The sequence below is a fragment of the Balaenoptera borealis genome (assembly GCF_965194805.1).
Source record: "Balaenoptera borealis genome assembly, chromosome: 17".
Classification (NCBI taxonomy): Eukaryota; Metazoa; Chordata; class Mammalia; order Artiodactyla; family Balaenopteridae; genus Balaenoptera; species Balaenoptera borealis.
In genome coordinates, this window is record NC_138876.1 from 39,088,644 (window position 1) to 39,112,886 (window position 24,243).

General features: G+C 35.5%; 1 protein-coding gene and 1 long non-coding RNA gene across 10 annotated transcripts in view; both read right to left on the minus strand.

Moving 5' to 3' along the window:
• The window catches only part of CPQ (carboxypeptidase Q), a 500,068-nt gene that overhangs the window by 274,963 nt on the left and 200,862 nt on the right, over window positions 1-24,243 (minus strand). The gene's annotated exons all lie outside the window — the stretch shown is intronic.
• LOC309615188 overlaps window positions 41-24,243 on the minus strand; it is a 35,227-nt gene continuing 11,024 nt past the window's right edge. The window contains exon 3 of the long non-coding RNA XR_014236607.1: window positions 41-23,704. This is a non-coding gene — a long non-coding RNA (uncharacterized lncRNA). The remainder of the gene's footprint in view (window positions 23,705-24,243) is intronic.

Genomic DNA, 24,243 nt, shown 5'->3' on the forward strand with positions numbered 1-24,243 from the left:
TGGAGCTTCCTTCTTTTTTTTTTTTTTTTAGAAATTCACGTTCTTTTATTTATTTATTTATTTATTTACTTATTTATGACTGTGTTGGGTCTTCGTTTCTGTGCGAGGGCTTTCTCTAGTTGCGGCAAGTGGGGACCACTCTTCATCGCGGTGCGCGGGCCTCTCACCATCGCGGCCTCTCTTGTTGCGGAGCACAGGCTCCAGACGCGCAGGCTCAGTAATTGTGGCTCACGGGCCCAGTTGCTCCGTGGCATGTGGGATCCTCCCAGACCAGGGCTCGAACCCGTGTCCCCTGCATTGGCAGGCAGATTCTCAACCACTGCGCCACCAGGGAAGCCCGAGCTTCCTTCTTAAAAAAAAAAAAAAAAAAGTGCAAGATTCATACAATGAAAACTGCAAAATGTTGTTTAAATAAATTAAAGAAGATCCTAATGTACTGAAAAGTGCCCCATGTTTATGGATTAGAAGACTTTACATTCTTAAGATGGTAATACTCCCCAAATTGATTTACAGATTCCGTGCAATTCTTCTCAAAATTCCACCTGCCTTTTTTGAAGAAATTTACAAGCTGATTCTAAAATTCATATGGAAAAGGAAGGGACTTAAAATAACCAACACAAGTTGAAAAAGTAGAACAAAATTGGTGGACTCACACTTCTAAATTTAAAAACATACTACAAATCGATAATTTAAAAAGTGGTACTGGTATAAGGATAGACACATAGATCAATAAAATAGAATTGAGAATACAGAAATAAAGTTTATAAGATTGGTCAATTCATTTTCAACGAGGGGGCCAAGATAATTCAATGGGGATAAAACAGTGTTCCCACAAATGGTGCTGGGGCCAACCAGATACCCGCATGAAAAAGAGTGAAGTCGCACTCCTACATCACACACAAAAAAATTCAAAATGAATCACAGACCTAAATGTAAACTGGCACACATATGTTTATAGCACTACTCAGAATAGTCCAAAGGTGGAAACAACCCTAATGTCCATCAACTGATGTGTAGATAAACAAATTTGGTATATCTATACAATAGAATAGTATTCAGCAATAAAAAAAATAATGTTCTGAAACATGCTACAACATGAACAAACCTTGAAAACCTTGAACCTTCTTTCACTTCTTTCCTAAGTGAAAGAAGCCAGTCACACAAGACCACATGTTGTAAAATTCCGCTTATAAGAAATGTTCAGAATAGGCAAATTCACAGAGGTAGAAAGTAAATTTTAGGTTGCCTTGCACTGTTGGAAGGGACAGGGAAATGGGAAGTGAATGCTAACTGTTAGGGATTTCTTTTCAGGATGATGAAAATGTTCTAAACTAAAATTAGACAGTGATGGTGTTTGCACAACTCTTTGAATATACTAAAAAACACCAAACTGTGTGTGTTAAAATGGTAAATTGTATGGTTTGTGAATTTACCCCAATAAAACTTCTAATGTAAAAAATCAAAATAAAAATCTTAAGGTTCCAGATTTCTCTTTAAGAGGAAAGTCCTGGTATCTTTTTCATTCAAAAATCATGCTTCTATGGCTCTGGTTTATGAGATGTATGAAAACAAAGCCTGCTGGTCTCTGTGCTTGCAAGAGAGTATACCCAAAATATAAAATGAACATGGACACCGTAAGCCTTAATAAGCTTTTCAAATTTTACTAAATTTCTTGTGTATGTTTTGTAAAGTGATATAATTTGAAGTCAGCTGAATATTGTCTTTTATCTACATAAAATAAGTGCAAGGTTTAAACAAATACGTTTGACATTTCCCACCTGATTACCACACATCAGTCAAACTCCCTTAATGCTAGTCACTTTTCACTAGCTCTTTATAAAAGATACCAGGCACTTTGTTTCTGAGCACTTCAAAATTTGCAAAGCTCAAATCAACCACTGGAACTGGGTGTCAGCTTGTGATGTTAAATATCCAACAGGAGGAAAATTATGTATCCTTACTGAGGAATATGCAGGTTTTCACAGGGGCATAGAACACATTGACTGAAGTAAAAATTATTCACAACACAGTGAAGTCTTGGAATGTTTCCTAAAGAAAGAGTCTAGAGGTGGGAATGACTGTGAGGACTGGGAGCTTCTGAAGCTATAGTCTCTTGTTTCTACGAGAGGTTTTTTTTAACTTCCTTATTGGATGGTTAAAAGAGCACCTATTCTGTTTAACAGAAAGGCTTGTTTGTTTTAAAAATCAGTTTGATTGAAAATAACTCTCTTGGAAAAATTACAATTGACTTTATTAAATTTTTTTAGATCTAGTACTTTAAAAGTAAATTCATCTCAGACTTTTATACTGTCATTAACAACAATAAGAGTAAATTGATCTCAGGCATTTATACTGTCATGAAGAATACAAAAGCAAAAGGATTCATTTGTACCATAATTTCTCAAGAAAGGAAACCCTGAAATATTTCCAACTCCCACAGGTTAAAAATAAAAAACAAAAACAAAAAAACCTGACCAAGAGAGAGGAGGTAGGACTAAATTTCATTCCTAATTTCTATAATTCAGTTGAAATGGTAGAAGAGAGAGAAGAAAATATCAAATTCTTGAATTCTATTCCATATTAATGACAGACTCCACATGAGCAAAACTCAACCAACATGTTTAATATCATATTCATGGGCAGATGTCAGTAAGGAGACTATTACAGACACAGCATCAGAGAGATGTACCTTCTTGCAAAACAGAGGAACCCAGCCAGCTCCACAAGACTGTGAGACAGAAGGAAGATGGTCAAAATGCTTAGAGGAATAAAACCGTGTGATTTTTTTAACATCCACAACATATAGGAAGGGCTTTTCGGCTAATTTCTCTAAGACACAAAAATGTAAAGACCTGCCTATAAAATAAATAGAAAAGAGAATTCAATATACCTAAAAAAAATTTATACTTAGTATTTTGTTACCTAGAAAGTACTGCATAAATACTAGTTTCATTATTATTAGATATTTTGTAACCTAAAGTAATCATCAAAAATATATGTGTTCCCTTTTTTCCTTTCTGATCTTGTTCTTCTGTATAAGTTACAATTTTCTGCTAACACACAGTTATTTCATCATCTTAATTGGTTTTTTTCCTATATGCTCTTCCAATCTTTACAATTTCTAAAAGGAATTATGTATTAAGTAAGATGAAAATCTACCTTGGAATAACAAAAATGTTACAATAGATAATTTCTTTAATAAAAATGATAATAATGATAAAGATATGGAGCAACATAGAAATCATTGATAAATGAAGATGGTAACTTTAACCAACAAAACGCTCTATCCATTTTACTAACTAAATATTGTTTTGAGTTTAAGCCTCAATGGGAAACATTTCTGATTAAATGGACTGGAAAGTATTTAAAGATCATCTGACCCAAGATCTCTGTCTTCTCAGTCAGAAATATCCTAAGTTTCTATTATTAACTCTGTTAAACTATGCTAATCTCTCATTACCCTCAGAGTCCAACATCCTCTTATTAGAACAGAATTGAAGATGTAACTCATAGCACATGGTATAGACTGAATGTTTGTGTCCCTCCAAAATTTATATGTTGGAATTCTAACCCACATGGTGATGGTTTTAGGAGGTGGGGTCTTTGGCAAGTGACTAGGTCATGAGGACATAGCCTACCTGCGTGGTATTAGTACCCTTATAAAAGAGGCCCCAGAAAGATCCCTCACTCCTTCCAACACACGAGGTTACAGTGAAAAAATAGCCGTCTAGGAAATGGGTGCTCGCCAGACACTGAGTGTGCGGGCACCATGATCTTGGGACTTCCCAGCCTACAAAACTGTAAGAAATAACCGTTGGTTGTTCATAAGACCCCCGGTCTATAGTATTTTTTTTATAAAAGCCTAAACAAACTAGACAGCATATTTTGTCAGAAGGGAAACAAGATAAAGCCATTTGAATTATTTAATATCCATTCTTTTTTTTTTTTTGATGTGGACCATTTTTAAAGTCTTTATTGAATTTCTTACAATATTGCTTCTAATATTTTATGTTTTGGTTTGTTTTTTTTTTTGTCCGCAAGGCATGTGGGATCTTAGCTCCTCAACCAGTTGTCAAACCCACACCTCCTGCATTGGAAGGTGAAGTCTTAACCACTGGACCACCAGGAAAGTCCCTAATGTCCATCCTTGATTAAAACTCTGGGAGAAAAAAAGGAATGGTTGATTTCTTTCTTGACATGAAGAAAAAATTTTTAAAACAAAGCATCAGATAGTCATACAAAGGTCAGATCAAGATGGCAGAGTAGGAGGATGTGGAGCTCACCTCCCCCCACAAACACATCAAAAATACATCTACACGTGGAATTATTCTCATGGAAAACTACCTGGAAACTGGCAGAAGAACTCCTATACAACCAAAGCTGAAAGAAAGATTTCCACATAACTGGGTAAGGATGGAAAAAATGCATAGGGTTGGGACCTCCACCCCTGGGAGGGATCTGAAAGAAAAAGAAGGTCTTCACAGGCAGACCCTCACCCTGGGGACTGAGTAGGTTGAGCGACAGACTGGGTGTCCCAGTCTCGGGGTCCTACATGGAGAAGACAAGCCCTCTTGGCTGCTGGGAGAACTGCAGGGACTGGAGAAGGGCTGGAGAAGCCTAGACTCTACTCATGAAGAGTGTGCAGGCGCTGGCTTGCCAACAAACAGGGTGGAGAGAGCTCTGCATGGTGGCTGCCACCTCACCACTCTTCTGAATCCAAAGAGGGTGAACACCCCGGCCCTGCCCACTCCACACCACATCTTGGCACTGGATCTGGGGCAGACAGGCCCTGGGAGAAGGCTCAATCTAGAGATGCAGAGGAGGCTAGTGGGGTGTGGGGTATGGTCCAGGTGGGGCAGAAGCAACCAGTGCTGGTGCTAACTCAGTCTGCACTAATGAAGCAGCCCACTTCAACTTCTCCAGCCGCAGTGCCCCAACTCCTAACCCCCACCTAGTGAATGCTCCAGCCCCACCCACTCCACACCACAGCCTTGCCCTAGAGCACACAACGCTAGATGACATTGTACACAACAGGGGAAGGGACACAACTTGGGTTGCGTCTGAGTGGACCTGCAGACACCTACACAGGCAATGCCATCAGATCTCTGTGAGTGCACAAGCCTCACTTACTTCAATACTACTCTCCTTTGGGGCAAAACACACACTCAAAGGGAACAGGGTCTGCTTGAGCCCAACCCTCAGGACTTCTGCTCAAGCAACTGGGGAGCCGACCCCACCCCAACAGGCCAGCAATAGCTATGGAGCAGAGAGAAAGTTCCACCTCACATGCTGCATAGGCTTTTGATCCTCCAATACCAACCACACTCCCTACCAAGGTGATGGTGGCCAGCAAACACTGAGGAAAGACATGGCTGGTGTCTACATCAGAACCAGCCCTCACACCAAAGACACTGGATAAACACAGTCTACATGGGGACACTCCCACATAAAAACACCCCTTCAAGACCACAATAGGTAACTATTCCTCCTAAATTCACAGAGACAGAGAAAGTTGAGTAAAATGAAAAGGCAGAGGAACTACTCCCAGTTAAAAGAGCAAGAGAAAACACTGAAAAACTAAATAATGAAACAGAGATCATCAGTCTACCAGACGCTGAACTCAAAAAGGAGGTAATAAAAGTGCTAAATGAATTAAGAAAGATTATTAATATAAATGTAGATCATTGTAACAAGGAACTAGAAACTATAAAGATGACCCAATCAAAAACAGATAATTCAATTTCTGAGATTAGAAAGCAATCTAGAAGCAATGAATAGCTGAGTAAATGACACAGAAGAACAGAAGAACAAATAAGTGATCTGGAAAACAGAATAAGGGAAATCACCCAATTAGAAGAGCAGACAGAAAAACAAATGAAAAAAAAAAAAAAAAGCAACATACAAGATCTCTGGGATAATATGCCAACTTACACATAATACGGGTTCCAGAAGGAGAAGAGAGAGAGAAGGGGATCAAAAATGTATTTGAAAATAATATGGCCAGAACCTTCCTAAACCTAAAGAAAGAACCAGATATCCAGGTACAGAAAGAACAGAAAGTCCCAAACAAGATGAACCAAAACAGACCCACACCAAGGCATATCATAATTAAAATAGCAAAAGTTAAAGAGAGAATTCTAAAGACAGCAAGAGAAAAACAAAGTGTCACTTACAAGGGAACCCCCATAAAGGCTATCAGCTGATTTCTCTGCAGAAACTTGGTGGGCCAGAAGGGTGTGGCATGATATATTCAAAGTCCTGAAAGGGAAAAATCTGCAACCTAGGATATTCTATCCAGCAAGATTATCATTTAGAAGAGAAGAAGAGATAAAGAATTTCTCAGACAAGAAAATCTAAAAGAATTCAGCAATACTAAACCTACCCTAAAAGAAATGTTGAAAGATCTTATCTAAATGGAAAACAAGCAAGAACCCATAGGAAAGGAAAAATCCTAACAGGAAAGGCGAATACAGACTAAGGGTTGAAGATCACTTAAGTAAACCAGATTTTTTTTTAAGTTGTAAAAGTGACTATAACTACAATAAACAGTAAAAGGGATAAGCATGAAAATATAAAATAGTACATCCAAAACACAAAATGTGGAGGAGGGGAGTAAAAAATGTAGATCTTTGAGAATGTGTCTGAACTTAAATGATGATCACTTTAAAGCAACTATATATAGTTATGAGTCAACATACATGAACCCCATGGTAACAACAAATCCAAACCCACAATAAATTTGTAAAAACCAAAAAGAAAGGAACTGAAGCATACTACAAAAGAAAATCATCAAACCACAATAGGAAAAACAAAAAGAAGAAATGAGCAAAGAAAGACTCCAAAAACAACTGGAAAACAAGGAATAAAATAGTACATACCTATCAATAATCACATCAAATGTCAATGGACTAAATGTTCTGATCAAAAGATATAGAGTGGCTTAGTGGATTAAAAAAAAAAGCAAGAACCTTCAATATGCTGCCTACAAGAGACTCACTTCAGGGCAAAAGACACACGCAGACTGAAAGTGAGAGGATGGAAAAAGACATTTCATGCAAATGGAAATGACAAAAAAGAGGGGGTAGCAATATTCATATCAGACAAAATAGACTTTAAAACCAAGGCCATAAAAAAGACTAGAAGGGCATTATATAATGATAAAGGGATCAATACAAGAAGATATTACACTTGTTAACATACATACACCCAGTACAGCAGCACCTAAGTATATAAAGCAAATACTAACAGACATAAAGGGAGAAATTGACAATAATACAATAATAGTAGGACTTTAACACCTTACTGACATCAATGGACAGATCATCCAGACAGAAAATCAATAAGGTAAGAGAGGTCCTAAATGACACAATAGACTAGTTGGACTTAATTGATATCTACAGGACATTACACCCCCCCAAAAAACAGAAGACACATTCTTTCAAAGCATGCATGGAACATTCTCCAGGATAGACCATACACTGAGTCAAAAAACAAGCCTCAACAAATGTAAAAGGATAGAAATTATACCAAGCATCTTTTCTGACCACAACAGTATGAAACTAAAAATCAACTACAGAAAGAAAAAAGAGAAAAGAACAAACATGTGGAAGCTAAACAACATGCTACTAAAAAACCAATCGGCCAATGATGAAATCAAAGAAGAAATCAAAAAAAAATCTCAAGACAAACGAAAATGAAAACACAACTTTACAAAATCTATGGGATGCAGCAAAAGCAGTTCTAAAAGGGAAGTTCATAGCAATACAGGCTTTCCTCAAGAAAAAGAAAAATCTCAAATAAACAACCTAACCTACCACCTAAGATAATTACCAAAAAGAGAGCAAATGAACCCTAAAGTCAGCAGAATAAAGGAAATAATAAAGATCAGAGAGGAAATAAGTAAAACAGAGATCAGAAAAACAATAGAAAGAAATCAATGAAACCAAGAGCTGCTTTTTTTTTTAAGATAAAGAAGATTGACAAACTTTTACCCAGGCTAAGCAAGAAGAAAAGAGGGAGGGCATTGGTAATTATTAGAGAAATGCAAATCAAAACCACAATGAGGTATCACCTCACACCAACAGAATAGCTATCATCAAAAAGTTTACAAATAAGAAATTTTGGAGAGGATGTGGAGAAAAGGGAATACACTGTTGGTGGGAATGTAAATTGGTGCAGCCACTATGGAAAACAGTATGGAGGTTCCTTAAAAAACTAAAAATAGAACTACCATATGATCCAGAAACTCCACTCCTGGGTATATATCCAGAAAAAACAAAGGCACTAATTTGAAAAGATACATGCACCTCAATGTTCACAGCAGCAGTATTTACAACAGCTAACACATGGAAGCAACCCAAATGCCCACCAACAGACAATTGGCTTAAGAAGATGTGGTGTGTGTGTGTATATATATATATATGTGCATACAATGATACATACACAATGGAATATTACTCAGCCATAAAAAAGAATGAAATATTGCCATTTGCACCAACGCAGATGGACCTACAGAACATTATACCTAGTGAAATAAGTCAGAGAAAGACAAACACTGTATGATATCACTCACATGTGGAATGTAAAAAGTAACACAAATGATTCTATATACAAAACAGAAACAGATCTCACAGACACAGAAAACAAACTATGGCTACCAAAGTGGAGGGAAGGAGAGACAAATTAGAGGTATGGGATTAACAGATACAAACTACTATATACAAAATAGATAAGCAACAAGGATTTACTGTATAGCATAGGGAATTATACCAATATCTTATAATAACATATAATAGAATATAATCTGGAAAAAAAAAAACTGAATCACTATGCTGTACACCTGAAACTAACACAATATTGTAAGTCAACTATACTTCAATCAAAAAAATTAAAAATTTAAGAATTAAAAATAAAACATCAGCTAAGTACTGAAGGAAGCACTAGAGCCATGTTCTCAAGGTGTTTTCTGCAGAATACTAGGTCTAAGAAACCTTGTAAGGGGCAAAAGATTCCGTGGTGAAATACAGTCATGAAACATTGAGCATTATTTCCCTGTTTTGAGGAGTCAAGAAGCACATTAGGCTATTGATAGGCTCTGAGAAGTAACATAGTTAAGAAAAATGTTTGACTAACTAAGCATTCCCAAACTTAATTGACCATAGAACCTTTTTTTTGTAACACTTTTATCATTGCATAGCCTTATCTCAGAAATACATTGATTCACTCTCCTTAAAGGAGGACCAAGAAGACGCCTGGGCATTTTCCTTCAATGATCAATTCAAATAGCCTTTTCTCTGTAAAGACTTTTGAATACCACTAAGGCAGAGTTGGAGACTCACTCCCCTGTGTACCCCTGCTTCCCCCTCTATACTTCTGTTTATAATCCTAATGATATTGTTATTTTCATGTGTTTAAACACCCCCTACTACATATGAGCTCCTCAAGAGTCTCGACCATGTCTAATTATTCTTTGTACAGCAAGAACATGTAGCTTCTACCACTTTTTAAGTATTTATAGTTTCTACCATATTTTTAAGTGTTCAACAAATACATATATTCTGTATATATATTTGTTGAACACATACACACACACACACACACACACACATATATATATAAATTTACTTTTATTTGCAGCCAAATATATTCCCAACATTTGCAACAACCAAAGTAGAAAAATCAGTATATTGCATATTTAAAAATTATAAATATTAAAACTTTCCTTTTAAAAACATACAGCTCCATATCAAGTAAATAAATCCAAATTACTGAAAGAAGCCATTATAGAAGATTCTTGGAAGATGGCAGAGAAAACCTGCCCTTCGAGAACTGCTCAAGGGAGTCCTGCAGGGTGAAATGAAAGGACACTAGACAGTAACCTGAAGCTATATAAAGAAATAAAGATCACACTAAAGATAAATAAATAGGCAATTATTAAAGCTATTTTTATTGTAATAATGGATTGTAGCTCCACTTTCAGTTTTTTATATAATTTAAGAGACTAATGCATTTAAAATAATTTTTAGTTTATGTATTGGGGCACATAATATATGAACACGTAATTTTGTAACATCAACAACCAAAAAGGTTGGGAAAGGAGCTATAAAGGAACAGAGTTTTTATATGTCACTGAAGTTAAGCTAATCTAAATTCAAATTAGTGTTATAACTTCAGAATGTTAAACGTAATCCCCATGGTAACCACAAAGAAAATAGCTCTAGAATATAAGCAAAAGGAAATGAGAAAGAAATGTAAACATTCCACTACAAAATAATAAACTAAACATAAAAGAAGATGGTAATGCAGGAAATGAGGGACAAAAAAGCTAAAAGGTATAAAGAAAGCAAAGAGCAAAATGACAGAAGTCCCTACTTATCAACAATTACTATAAATGTAAATGGATTAACTCTCTAATCAAAAGACAAAGATTGGAAAAATTGATTTTTTAAGTGATTCAACCATCTCCTATCTACAAGAGGCTTACTTTGAAGCCAAAGACACAAACATATTGAAAGTGAAAGAATGGACAAAGATATTCCTTGCAAATAGTAAGCAAAAGAGATGTCTATACTAACATCACACAAAATAGACTTTGAATCAAAAAAAGTTTATAAGAGAAAAAGAAGGACATTATTTATTAATAAAAGGGTCAATACAGGAAGAAGATATGGCAATTATAAACATGTATGCACCTAATGACAGACTATCAATATATATGAAACAAACACTGACAGAATTAGAATTGAAGGTAGAAATAGACAGTTCTAAAATATTAGTCTTAGACTTCAATACTCAACTCTCAATAATGGACAACAAGCAGACCGAAGATAAGTAAGGAAATAGAGGATTAATGCAATAAAGAAACTAGATCTAACAGACATATACAGACCACTCTACGCAACAACAGCATACACATTCTTCTCAAGTCCACATGAAATGTTTTCCAGGGTAGACCAAATTTTAGGCCAAAAACTGAGTCTCAATAGCTTTAAAAAGATACATATGCAAAGTATGTTCCACATACCACAGCAAAATAAAGTTAGAAATAAATATCAGAAAGAAAACTTGAAAATTCACAAATTTGTGGAAAGTAAATGACATACTCTTAACCAACCATTGGATCAAAGAAAAAAATCACAAGGGAAATTATAAAATATTTAGAGAGGAGAGAAAACAAAAATACAACATACCAAAGCTTATGGGACACAGCAAAAGCAGTGCTAAGGGGGAAAATTATAGCTATAAATGCTTACATTAAAAAACAAGAAAGATCTCAAAAAGCAACCTAACTTAAGGAACTAGAAAGTAAAAAACAAACTAAACCCAAAGCTAGCAGAAGGAAGAAAATAAAGTTTAGAGCAGAGATAAATGAAACAGAGAACAGAAAAACAACAGAGAAAATCAATGAAACCAAAAGTTAGTTCTTTGAAAAGATCAACACAATTAACAAACCTTTAGCTATCTGGACTAAGAAATAGAGAAGAATCAAATTTCTAAAATCAGAAATGAAAGTGAGGACATTACTACCAATTGCACAAAAATAAAAAGGATTATAAGAGAGTACTATGAACAATTATATGTGAACAAATTGGATAACCTAGATGAAATAGACAAATTTCTAGAAACACAAAACCTACCAAGACTGAATCATGAAGAAATAGAAAATCTGAATACATCTGTAACTAATAAGAAAATTAAATCAGTAATCAAAAAAAATCTCCCAACTGATGGCTTCAATGGTGGATTCTACCAAACATTTGAAGAACTAACACTAACCCTTCTCAAACTATTTCCAAAAAAATTTAAGAGGAGGGACTACTTCCTAGATCATTCCATGAAGCCAGCATTACCCTGATACCAAAGCCAGGTAAAGACACTACAAGGAAAGAAAGCTACCGACAAATATCCCTTCATAACTTTGATGCAAAAATCCTCAACAAAATACTAGCAAACTGAATTCAGCAGCATATTAAAAGGATTATACATGATGACCAAGTGGGATTTATTCCTAGAATGTAAGGATGGTTCAACATACAAATTCGATCAGTGTAATATACCACATTAACAGAATGAAAAAGCCCACATGATCACCTTATTTGATGAAGAAAAAAACATAACAAATGTCAAGACTCTTCCATGATAAAAACACTCAACAAACTAGTAATAGAAGGAAACTACTTCAACATAACTAAAGCCATATATGAAAAACCCATAGCAAATATCATACTCAGTGGTGAAAGACTGAAAGTTTTTTCACTAAGATCAGGAACGAGGCAAAAGGACACTTGCAATTTCTGTTTAACATAGTACTGGAAGTTCTTGCCAGAGCTACCAGGCAAGAAAATAAATAAATAAATAAAAGGCATCTAAATTAGAAAGAAAGGAGTAAAATTATATCTGTTCACAGATCATATTATATGTAAAAAACCCTAAAGATTCCACAAAAAGCTACTGGAAATGAATTCAGCAAAGTAGCAGGATACAAAACCAACACACAAAAATCAATTGCATCTCTATACATAAACAATGAACAAGCTGAAAAAAACAATTCCATTTACAATAACATCAAAAAGAATAGAATACTTGGGAATTAACTTAACCAAACAGTTGAAGACTTGTACAATAAAAACTACAAAACATTGCTGAATGCAATTAAAGAACACATAAATAAATGGAAACACATTCCATGTTCATGAATCAGAAGACTTAATATTGTTACGATGTCAATACTACCAAAAGCCATTAGCAGATTCAATGCAATCCCTATCAAAATTCCAAGGATGTTTTGGGAAGAAATAGAAAAAATCATCCTAAAATTTATATGGCATTTCAGTGAGCATGAATAGCCAAAACAATCTTGAAAAAGAAGATTAAAGCTGAAGAACTCATGCTTCCTGATTTTAAAACTTACTACAAAACTACCACAGTCAAAACAGTGTTATGCTTGCATAAAGACAGGCATGTAGACCAATGAGATAGAATAGAGAGCCCCGAAATAGACCTTTGCATAGATGGGATTTTGGGCAAGTGTGCAAAGACCATTCAATGGGGAAAGGGCAGACTTTTCAATAAATGGTGCTGGGAAAACTGGATATCCACTTGCAAAGTAATGAAGTTAGACCCTTACCTAACATCATATTCAAAAATTAACTCAAAATGGATCAAAGATTTAAATGTAATACCTAAAGCTATAAAATTCTTAGGAGAAAACATAGGGCAAAACTTCTTGACATTGGATTTGGCAATGATTTCTTGGATATAACACCAAAGGTAAAACAACAACAAAAACAGACAAATTAAACTTGATGAATATTAGAAAATTTTGTGCATCAAAAGACAATATCAACAGGTAAAAAGACAATACACAGAATGGGGGAAAATGTTTACAAATCATATCTCTGATAAGAGATTAATATCCAGAATAAATAGAGACCTCTGAAAACTCAACAACAAAAAACCAAACAACACAATTCAAACATGGGCAAAGGACTTGAACACATATTTCAACAAAGAAGATATACAAATGGTCAATAAGCACAAGAAATGATACTCAACTTCACTAATCATTAGGGAAATGCAAATCAAAACTTCAGTGAGATACTACCTCACACCCATTAGGATGTCTACTATCAAAAAGCAGAAAATAGCAAGTATTGGTAAGGACATGGAGAAACTGGAACCCTTGTGTGCTGTTGGTGGGAATGTGAAAGGGTACAGCCTCTTTGAAAAACAGTATGGTTGTTCCTCAAAAAATTAGAAATAGAATTACCATATTACTGGCAATTCCACCTCTGGGCTTATTCCCAAAATAATTAAAAGCAGCGTCTCAAAGAGATATTTGTACACCCATGTTCATAGCAGCATTATCCACAACAGCTAAAATGTGTTAGGAACTCGAGTGACTAGATAAACAAAGTGTGGTGTATACATACAATGGAATATTATTCAGCCTTAAAAAGTAAGGAAATTCTGACATATGCCACAACATGGATGAATATTGAGGGCATTATGCTAAGGGAAGTAAGGCAGTCAAAAAAGACAAATATTGTATAATTCCACTTACATGAGGTACTGAGAACAGTCAAAATCATAGCGGCAGAAAGTAGAATGGTGGCTTCCAGGGGCTGGGGGAAGGGGACACTGGGGAGTTATTCTTTCATGGGTTTAGAGTTTGAGATTTACAAGATAAAAAGAGTTATGGACATGGGTGATTTGACGGTTGCACAACATTATGAATGTATTTAATACCACTAAATTGTACACTTAAAATGGTTAGGTGTGGTTAATGGTTAATTTTTAAAGCCATTACATACATAAATTATTAATAAAATAAAATCCAATATTGTGTAAATGGTGAGGGAAAGTATCCCATGCCGATGGTACTGTAAATTAGTTTGATATTTCTATAGTGTGATATCCCAGTATGTAGCAAGAACTATAAAAATTCTTACTTTTTTTCAGTTATTCTGCTTTGGAGAACAAACTCCATGGCAATATCATAAAATTAAAAAAAAATAATTTATACTAGGATGTTCCGTGCCTCTGTGTATAAATGTGAAAATCTAGAAACAGTCCAGCAGAGGAACTTCAGGAGAGGTAGCAGGAAAATGAAAGGGTAGCATGGCAAGTAAATGGCCAAAAGCTATACATGGAAACATGTAGATAAAAATAATGTTAAGTTAAATAAAACTATGTGCATGATAAAGATTGATATATATTGAGTCAAGAGTCACTTGATTCATTGAGAAATTAGTCATCCTGTTAGACTGAAATCATGTGAACTGCAGCATTGCCAGTAAACAGAATTAAATCCTTAAAAGTCTGTGCCACAGTCTGTAAAATAACGTGGAAGCAAAGCCTGAAGCTACCATAGTAGCAATTTGAATACTTGAAATTCTAGGTCACGGGCATTTGAGCACCTGTGGCAAATTAATAGAAAAATATCTGTTGAAATGTTCTTTTCTTCCACCATCAATTACATGAAATCCTTGCAGCTGAATCCTGCTGCAGTGCCAGTCTATCGACGTGCCATCTAGGCAGAACTTCTAAGCTAATCTTTTCTTGATGTCAATCACATTTGCGTTCAAGGGCTCTTCCTGTACATCTGGTAGTGTTTCAACTGTTTATTCACATTTGTGTACATCTTCTCAGCCTCTGAGTCAATAGGTACATGTTTTTAGTCTTCTAATCTTTAGAAAAGTCATATATGAGATTTCCATGCCACAATGATGTAGAGGAGCACAGAATGAATTCTGAAAAGGCTGCTGGCACAGATAGGAAATCAGCACTCAGTCACTTCAAAGGAGGAAAATAATGTCTACAAACAGCATCTATGCATCATTATCAGTAAGTTTGCTTAAATAATACATTTTGATGAAATAAAAATGGATGCTCTGCCCTTGGATTTAAAGATTTCCTTCCCTTGGCCTTGTTTAAAGCTTTACTTTGGTATCAGCTTTTTTCCCCTTATTTTAGGCACCATGAAAAGACATTTACTCAAATAGGTAGTGGAGCTTTGAACCCTACAGTATTAAGGAAAGGTGATCTTGTTCCATGGATCCCTAAAGCATAAACCCTTCTATCAAAAATGACAAAATACCATGAAGAGAAGTTAAACTCTCTAACAGAGCAGTCCATGGAATGTTCCAAAGAATTTAATGATAATAATAGGTAGCACTTACTGAGAACTTGCTATGGGGCTGGCAGTGTGCTGAGTGTTTTACATGCATTAATTCATTTACCAGTCACTACAACCCTATGAAGTAAGGACTTGTCCCCACTTTACAGATGAGGAAGTTGAAGCACAGAGAGGCAAAGCCCACAGTCTCACAGCTAGAAGCTGACAAAGCTAGAACTGAACCCTGGCAGTCTGTCTCAGGTCCATCCTCTTAAACTATATAGAATCTGTATTATTTTGCCACACACCACTCTAGTAACAATGATGATGAAAGGCTGAAATTTTAAAAAATTTATCATTTTAGTGATGATTACTGTTAATAGCAATAACTACTATCTATTGAATATGAAGACACATACTGAGCTAAGCAATTTCATACATTACCCTTATTTAATCTGCATCCCAATTCTGAGATAGGTGCCCATATACTCATTTCTGAAGTGAACTGACAAACACAGAGTTCGTGAATAGCTCAAGTGCTCTGGGTAAGAAATAGTGAACTTTGAGACGAAGATAGGCTAAGTTATACTATGAAAACAAACAGCCCCTAAGATTCTATTCATTACAATGATAATTTTTTTTTAATTTCAGCCTTTTTGAAAGATATAATTGACATAGGAAATAATAAGATATTTAAATAGTACATCAAGATGATTGACATATGTATACATTGTGAAAGGATTTCCCCCTTGAGTTAATTAAAATATCCATCACCTCACATATTTATCCTTTTTTTTTTTTTTTTTTTTTGGTGAGAACATTTAAATTCTGCTCTCTTAGCAAATTTCAAATATATAATACCGTTGACCCTTGAACAACATGGGTTTGAATGTTCAGGTCCACTTATATCATGGATTAGTTTTCAATAAATATGTACTACAGTACTACACAATCAGGAGTTGGTTGAATCCTCAGATGGGGAATCACATATATAGAGGGCCAACTGTAAAGTTCTACGCAGATTTTCGAACGCATAGAGTCAGTGCCCCTAACCCCAGAGTTCTTCAAGGGTCAACTGTATAGTGTTATTATCACTTACAGTCATCATGCTTTACATTAGATCCTCAGACCTTACTCATCTCACAGCTGAAGGTTTGAAGCCTTTTACCAACCTCTTCCCATTCCCCTTCACCCCCACACACCTGGGCCCTCACAATCACTTTTCTACTCTATCAGTTAGACCTTTTATTAGATTCCATATATAAGTGACACATGCAGTATTTGTCTTTCTTTGTCTACCTTATTTCCCTTAGCATAGTGCCCTCAAGATCCATTCGTGTTGTCACAAATGGCATGACCTCCCTCTTTCTTATGGCCAAATAAGATCCCATTGTGTGTGTGTTTGTGTATACACATATATATGTATACACACGAACACATATATACATACACATATCAACATCTTTATCCGTTTATCTGTTAACAGACACATATATTGTTTACATATTTTGTCTATTGTGAATATTATTGCAATGAACATGTGGTTTCAGATATCTCTTTGATATCCTGTTTTTATTTCCTCTGGATATATACCTAGAAGTGGAATTGCTGGATCATATGGCAGTTTTATTTTTAGTTTTATGAGGAACCTCCATACTGCTTTTCATAGTGGCTGCACCAATTTACATTCCCACCAACAGTGAATAAGGGTTCCTTTTCTCCATATACTTACCAACACTCATCTCTTTTCTGTTTGATGATAGGTATTCTAACAATACCTCATTGTGGTTTTGGTTTGCATTTCCCTGTTGGCCATATGTATGTCTTCTTTAGAAAGAAATCTATTCAGTTCCTCTGCCCATTTTTAATCAAATTATTTGTTTTTTGGATATTAACCCTTTAACAGATACACAATTTGCAAATATTTTCTCCCATTCAGTAAACTGCCTTTTCATTTGTTGATGGTATTCTTTACTGTGCAGAAGATTTTTAGTTTGATATAGTCCAACTTGTTTATTTTTGCTTTTGTTGCTTTTGCTTTTGGTGTCCAATCCAAAAAATCACTGGCAAGACCAATGTCAGGAGCTTACCGCTTATATTTTCTACTAAGAATTTTATGGATTCAGGTCTTATGTTCAAGCCTTTAATCCATTTTACTTGATTTTTATGTATGTGGTCTAAGACAGGGACCCAGTTTCATTCTTTTGCATGTGGCTGTCCAGTTTTCCCAACATTATTTATTGAAAAAAAAACTACCCTTTCCCCATCATATATTCTTGGCACCATTGTGGTAAATTAATTGACTTTACATTCATGGGTTGATTTCTGGGCTCTCTATTCTGTTCCAGTGATCAATGTGTTTGTTTTCATGCCAATACTGTACTGTTTTGATTACTATAGCTTTGTAATGTAGTTTGAAATCAAGCCATGTAATGCCTCAGGCTTTGTTCCTCTTTCTCAGGATTGCTTTGGCTATTAAAGGTCTTTAGTGGTTACATAAAAATTTTAGGAATTTTTTTTCTATTTATGTGAAAAGTGCCATTGAAATTTTGAGGGACTGCATTGAATCTGTAGATTGCTTTGTAAAGAATGAGCATTTTAACAATACTAATTCTTCTAATCCATGAGTAAAGAATATCCTTTCATTTGTGTCTTCTTCAATTTCTTTCATCAATGTCTTATAGTTTTCTGAGAACAGGTATTTAACTCCTTGGTTATATTTATTCCTAGGTATTCTGTCCTTTTTTATGCAATTGTAAATGGGATTGTTTTCTTATTTTCTTTTTCTGATAGCTCCTTATAGTTCCTTATTAGTGTGTAGAGATACAACTGATTTTTGTATATTTATCTCTTATTACAGTCTTTGGCTTATTGTCTGATATCAGTCTATATTGTCTGATATCAGTATTGCTACCTCTGCTTTCTTTTGGTTTACATTTACATGAGGTATATTTTTCTACCTCTTCACTTTCACTCTATTAAAGCTAAAGTGAATCTCTTTTAGGCAGCATATTTGGGTCTTGTTCTTTTTGTTTTGTTTTGTTGTTTATCCATTCAGCCACTGTAGGTATTTTAATTGGAAAGTTTAGTCCATTTATATTTAAAGTAATTATTCATAGGTATACTTATTGCCGTTTTGTGAATTGTTTTCCGGCTATTTTGTAATTCTTTTGTTTCTTTCTTCTTCTTTTGTTCTCTTCCTTTGTGATTTGATGATTCTCAGTAATGTTATGCTTAGAATCATTTTCTTTATCTTCTGTGTATCTACTACAGGTTTTTGCTTTGTGGTTACAGTGAGGCTTACATAAAGCATCTTATATTTATAACAGTCTATTTTAAACTCATAACAGCTTAACTTCGAACACATACTAAAGCTTTACATTTTTACTCTCTCCCCCCACCCACATTTTATTTTTGATGTCACAATTTGTATCTTTTTACCTTGTGTACACATTAATCAATTTTTGTAGTTATAGTTATTTTACTACTTTTGTCTTTTAAACTTCATAATGGATTTATAAGTGATTTGCCCACCACCAATTACAACACTAGAGTATTCTGAATTTAACTATATATTTACCTTTACCAGTGAGATTTATACTTTCTTAAGTTTTCCTGTCACTAATTAGCATCTTCTAATTTCATCTTGAAGAATTCCCTTCAACACTTCTAGTAAGGCTGGTCTAGTGATGATGAACCCTTTCAGCTTTTGCCTGTCCAGAAACTCTATCTCTCCTTCAATTATGAAGGACAACTTTACCAAGTAGTATAGTCTTGGTTGACAGGTTTTTTTCTTCCCAAAGTTTGAATATATCATGCTACTCCTTCTGGCTTGTGAAGTTTCTGCTGAAAAATCTGCCTTTAATCTTATTGGGGTTCCCTTGTACATAACAAGCTGGTTTTTTCTTGCTGCTTTTAAGATTATCTCTTTGGCTTTAACTTTTGACAGTGTGATTATAACGTGTCCCAGTGTGGGTCTCTTTAGATTCTTCTTCTACAGAGCAGCTCTCTGGGATTCTTGTAACTGGATGTCTGTTTCTTTCCCCAGGTTAGGGAAGTTTTCAGCCATTATTTGTTTGAATAAGCTTTCTGCCCTTTTCTCTCTTCCTTCTCTTTCTGGAACTGCTATAATGCAAACATTGGTCCTCTTGATAGTGCCCCATAAGTCCTTTAAGCTGTCTTCACTCTTTTTCATTCTTTTTTCTTTTTGCTGCTCTGACTGGATAAATTCCAGTGCCCTGTTTTCAAGTTCACTGATCCCTTTTTCTGCTTGATCTTGTCTGCTATTGAACCCCTCACAGAAATTTTTAGTGGAGTTATTGTATTCTTCAGCTCTGTGATTTGTTTGGCATTTTCTTACATTTTCTATCTCTGTAGAAATTCTCACTTTATTCATGCATTGTTCTCCCGACCTCAGTGAGGGTCTTCATGACCATTGTTTTCAACTCTGAATACCATAGAGAGCCAAGAGGGACTAAGGGGAGACAAAAGGTAGATGGGAATCATGAGGGGACTGAGACTGGGCACCATAAGAAGATAGGAAAAACAAAATAAAGGATGGTAAAATTACACAAATAACTATGCAGCCATTAAACACTATATTTTGATGAATATTTAATGACACAAGAAAACGGTTAAAACATGTTTCAAAAGTGTGCATATACTCTAACCCCAACAGTATATATGCAAACTTATGCAGCAAAAAATGACTCAAAAAATAGATGAAAAGGTAAAAGTTTTTTTATCCTCTGAACCTGAATATAAAGTGTAAGCTTTAATATTGCCTTATTCCCCTCTTTTTTCTACTTCTTTCTCCCAATATACCTTTCTAAATTGTCTTAAACTGATTAACAATGATGAGTTAAGCAGAGAGATTTTTCAAAGGATTAGATTATGCTGCTGAGTTTTGAGGAATTAATGGGTGTTCCTCCATTCATTTTACATAGTTTCAATTAATAATCTGGCTTAAGAAATTGGGAAATTCAACTTTTCTTTCAAAGAGAGAATATATTTTGAGTAAACTAGGAGAGCTAGGGCAGGGACAAGAAGCATTACCAAGGACTTAGCATTCACACAAAATTCCCCAAAAACAGGCTGAATTCTTGTCAAATGTCGTGAAGAAAATAGGTGATGATATGGAATAAGTCCCTTTAAGGCAGAAGGGTGGGAGTGAAGGGCTGAAGAGCAGCTCGAGTATAATATTTAGTTGATGTAAAATACTTTCATCTGGTACTTTGAAGTAGACAGATTTTTTTTTTTTTTTTTACCACGAAGTATAAACAGGACATTAGTAAAATGGCATTTTATAAACATCTGGATAATGTATTCCTAAGGCCTAGGCCTGAAGATTCAGGAATCAGCCAGCAATAATTCCAAATCTATCACTGATTAAAACACTTTTCAAACATCAAATCTCTGGTACTTGCTATGGTTTCAGACTGCACTGGAACATTCCATATATTTTAATCAATTTCATAAACACTACATTGAGGTATGTAGCCTTAAATTTATAGTTTTAATTTTAAAGGTAAGGGTAACTAAAACCATCGAAAAGTAGATGGAAGTTACTCTAAAAAAATTAGTAATCAAACAGAAACTATTATTTCTACCTTTAGAACTATAATTAAACTTCTATGAGAAATTAATATCTATTAGTCTTTTAAATCACAAAAAAGTCATCAAATAGCTAATAAATTTCCCATAATCTTCCCTCTTTTCATGTAACTTCTGCTGTTAAATAAAAAGATAGATGTAATTTTTAAAGTTATTTTCCTAGTTGTCTTACAAGAATATTATATAACCTAATAGGTCTCATTTGCTGGGAAATTTTCCTAAGCAACCTGGTGTAATGTCTTAAAACCACCAACAGATTTGCTGAGCTTGTAACAGCCTTCTGCTTTTATTAAAAATAAATAATTCACCAAACCTGTGACTAAGCACAATCATTAATTACCAGAATTTAAACATTTGGCTACCAGGTTGACTTTGGCAACCAAAATTTTCTAGCTCACTAAAGGGAGTAAAAAGAGCTCATGGGTTAAATTAACTCATTCTGGCCACTTGATCATGTAATTAGAATTATTAATAATATATTATAATAATACAATATGAGAAATATTATTAATAAGTCATTTCACAAAACGTCTTGGGTACTCAGCTAAGCCAAATTCTGTGCTAAGGCAAAAGAGATAGGCTACAACTGGATTCATGTCCTCTAAAGAAAAAAAAAAATTTCACATTTTTGCAAAAGATCGTTGAGCATTTATTTCCCAGACTAACCTGAATGCCACCCTCAGGCTCTCTACTTCACCCTCTAGGACAGGCATTGTTTATATATTTATCTCTATATGTCTAGCATTTAGTATGCACTGCAATGCACAGTAGGCTTTTAATAAATGTTTGATGGATAAATGAATGAAAAAATATACATTATTATATCCATGATTATGTCCCTTACTAGGGGATGATGAGTTTACTACTGACAACTTGAGTTTAGGAAAAACTTAACCTCTCCTCATCTGTACTCTAACTGTTCTTAAACCCCATGGGTCTATTTAAAATCAGTATCATCTGAACTTCTAACTAAGTCTGACAAACAATCAGTCACACAGCAACTCTAGAGAAAGTGCAGCTGAAGAGGCAAGGGCATGTTGCAAGCCCTCAAGAGTCAAATGAACTGAAGTTGAGTGGAATAGGAATTCAATAAATGGCCACCCCCCACAGGGCAGCATATCGACCACACACCTGCTGGGTTCCTCTCAGAGGCACTTGTTAAGGAAAGGGATACCTGGGTATCTCAGCACATCACCCATGTGCTGCTCAAAGCTAAGCCAGATCTAGCAGAGCCTCCTTCTCTGCTCCTTTCCCCAAAGATAGACCTAGCTTGCCATGGTGGCTTACTCTCAACACCTGCTCCGGACAGACTCACAGCGTTTTGCTGAATGAGACAGCGAGCATTTTGAAGCATTCGAACTGGATAGAGCTCAGCTGTCACTCAGGGAACTGTTGATTCCATGTTGAATCCTGGAGAGGCAGGGTCAACGTATGAACCAGAGCAACCAGAGTCAAATCCAGCTTTGACACTAACTAACGGTATGACCTAGAGTAGCTTTCACAAGCAGGTTCAGCCTCAGATTTCTCATCTGTGAAATGGAGGTAATATCTAGCTCAGAGTGTTATTAAGTCTTCAGAATAGCTATACAAAATTCCTGGCCCACTGTAATTTAAAATGGCAGCCATCATTATCATTCTACTTTTTGGAGCCACTTGCCCTTCTACATATCCAGAGGCCCAAAGCCCGTACATTCCACACAAGCTTTGCACTCATGCCTTCCTCCATGGATCCTACTCCTTGGCAGTGCTCCAATTGTTAGTACTTTATTGCATTGCTGTTAGCATCAACAATAACATCTAACATTTGCACTGTCATTTAGAATTCACTAAGCAGGAAGCAGGTCCTCATAAATTTTTTTTACTTTTCACAACAATCATATAAGGTAGGTATTGTTACTCCAATTTTTTTAAATGGAGAAACTCTGGCTCAAAGTTAAGTAATTTGCTCAATATCACACAACTAGTAGTTAAAGGAAGTGAAATTTGAACCACGATTTTGCCAATACCTATATTTATGAGGAAGACACGCTACCTCTCACTCCCCATTCTATGCCTCATCCCTCACCCTGTCGCTCCAGTTAGCTATTGGTGCTCATTTCCTTATGTTTGAAAATACAGAGAGGACAGGTAGATCTAGGATGCAGTTTTAAATATTTCTGAAATAAGAATATTTACCCAAAATTCATTTAACAAATATTTATTGAGGCACTCCTCTGGGTTTAGATGATAAAACAGCAAATGTGATATTTTGTTATCAAAAAACCCTTTTGGGTTTCTTACGGTCCATAACTCTGCATTGTTTCATCTTTCAAATCATGGAACACTAGCTGTTTTGGATACTGCTGCTCAGACCAAAACTCTGTCCCACGATTCCTGTAACCTTTACACACAGAGACCTGCGCCTTTAGAGTCCTGATGAGTGCAGTTAATCAAAGTTTCTTAAGTTTCTGTGGTCTGCAGCCTCCTTCTCTCCTGCTGAGAGGAAAAGGAAAGCTTTGGGTGGGGTCATACATAAAGTCTCACAGAACTTTCAGGAAATCAGGGAACCACAGATGGCAATATCTTCCATCTTCTCCAACTGAGAGAATATGGTTGGCCCTGGAACATGGAGACTAGTGCAGGTAGACCCACTAGGTCCTTTGGTGGGCTTGACTGGGGGCAAGGCACTCTGGGGCTCCAGCTCTAGAACAAGCTGGTTAAGAAATAGGAGGGGAAAGGTACCCACCTCCTCCAATGTTTTCTCTTGGCACAAGCCATCCTTTCCCTCACATTTCTCAATATTATCCCTCTTGCAGCTATCCCCACAAATGCCTGGTGTGTGTCCAGGCAAAAGTAATACTGGCTACTACCAGTTACAGCCAGTTACTATATGACCTGTTATCCTGAAGACCGATAACAATTATGCATACGATTACGATGTGTAAAATACAATTTGTTATTCATTTTATTTGATGCCAACACTAAAAACATTCATGAGTGCTCAGCGTTCAAGGTTTGTTGCTTAAGCAGCATGA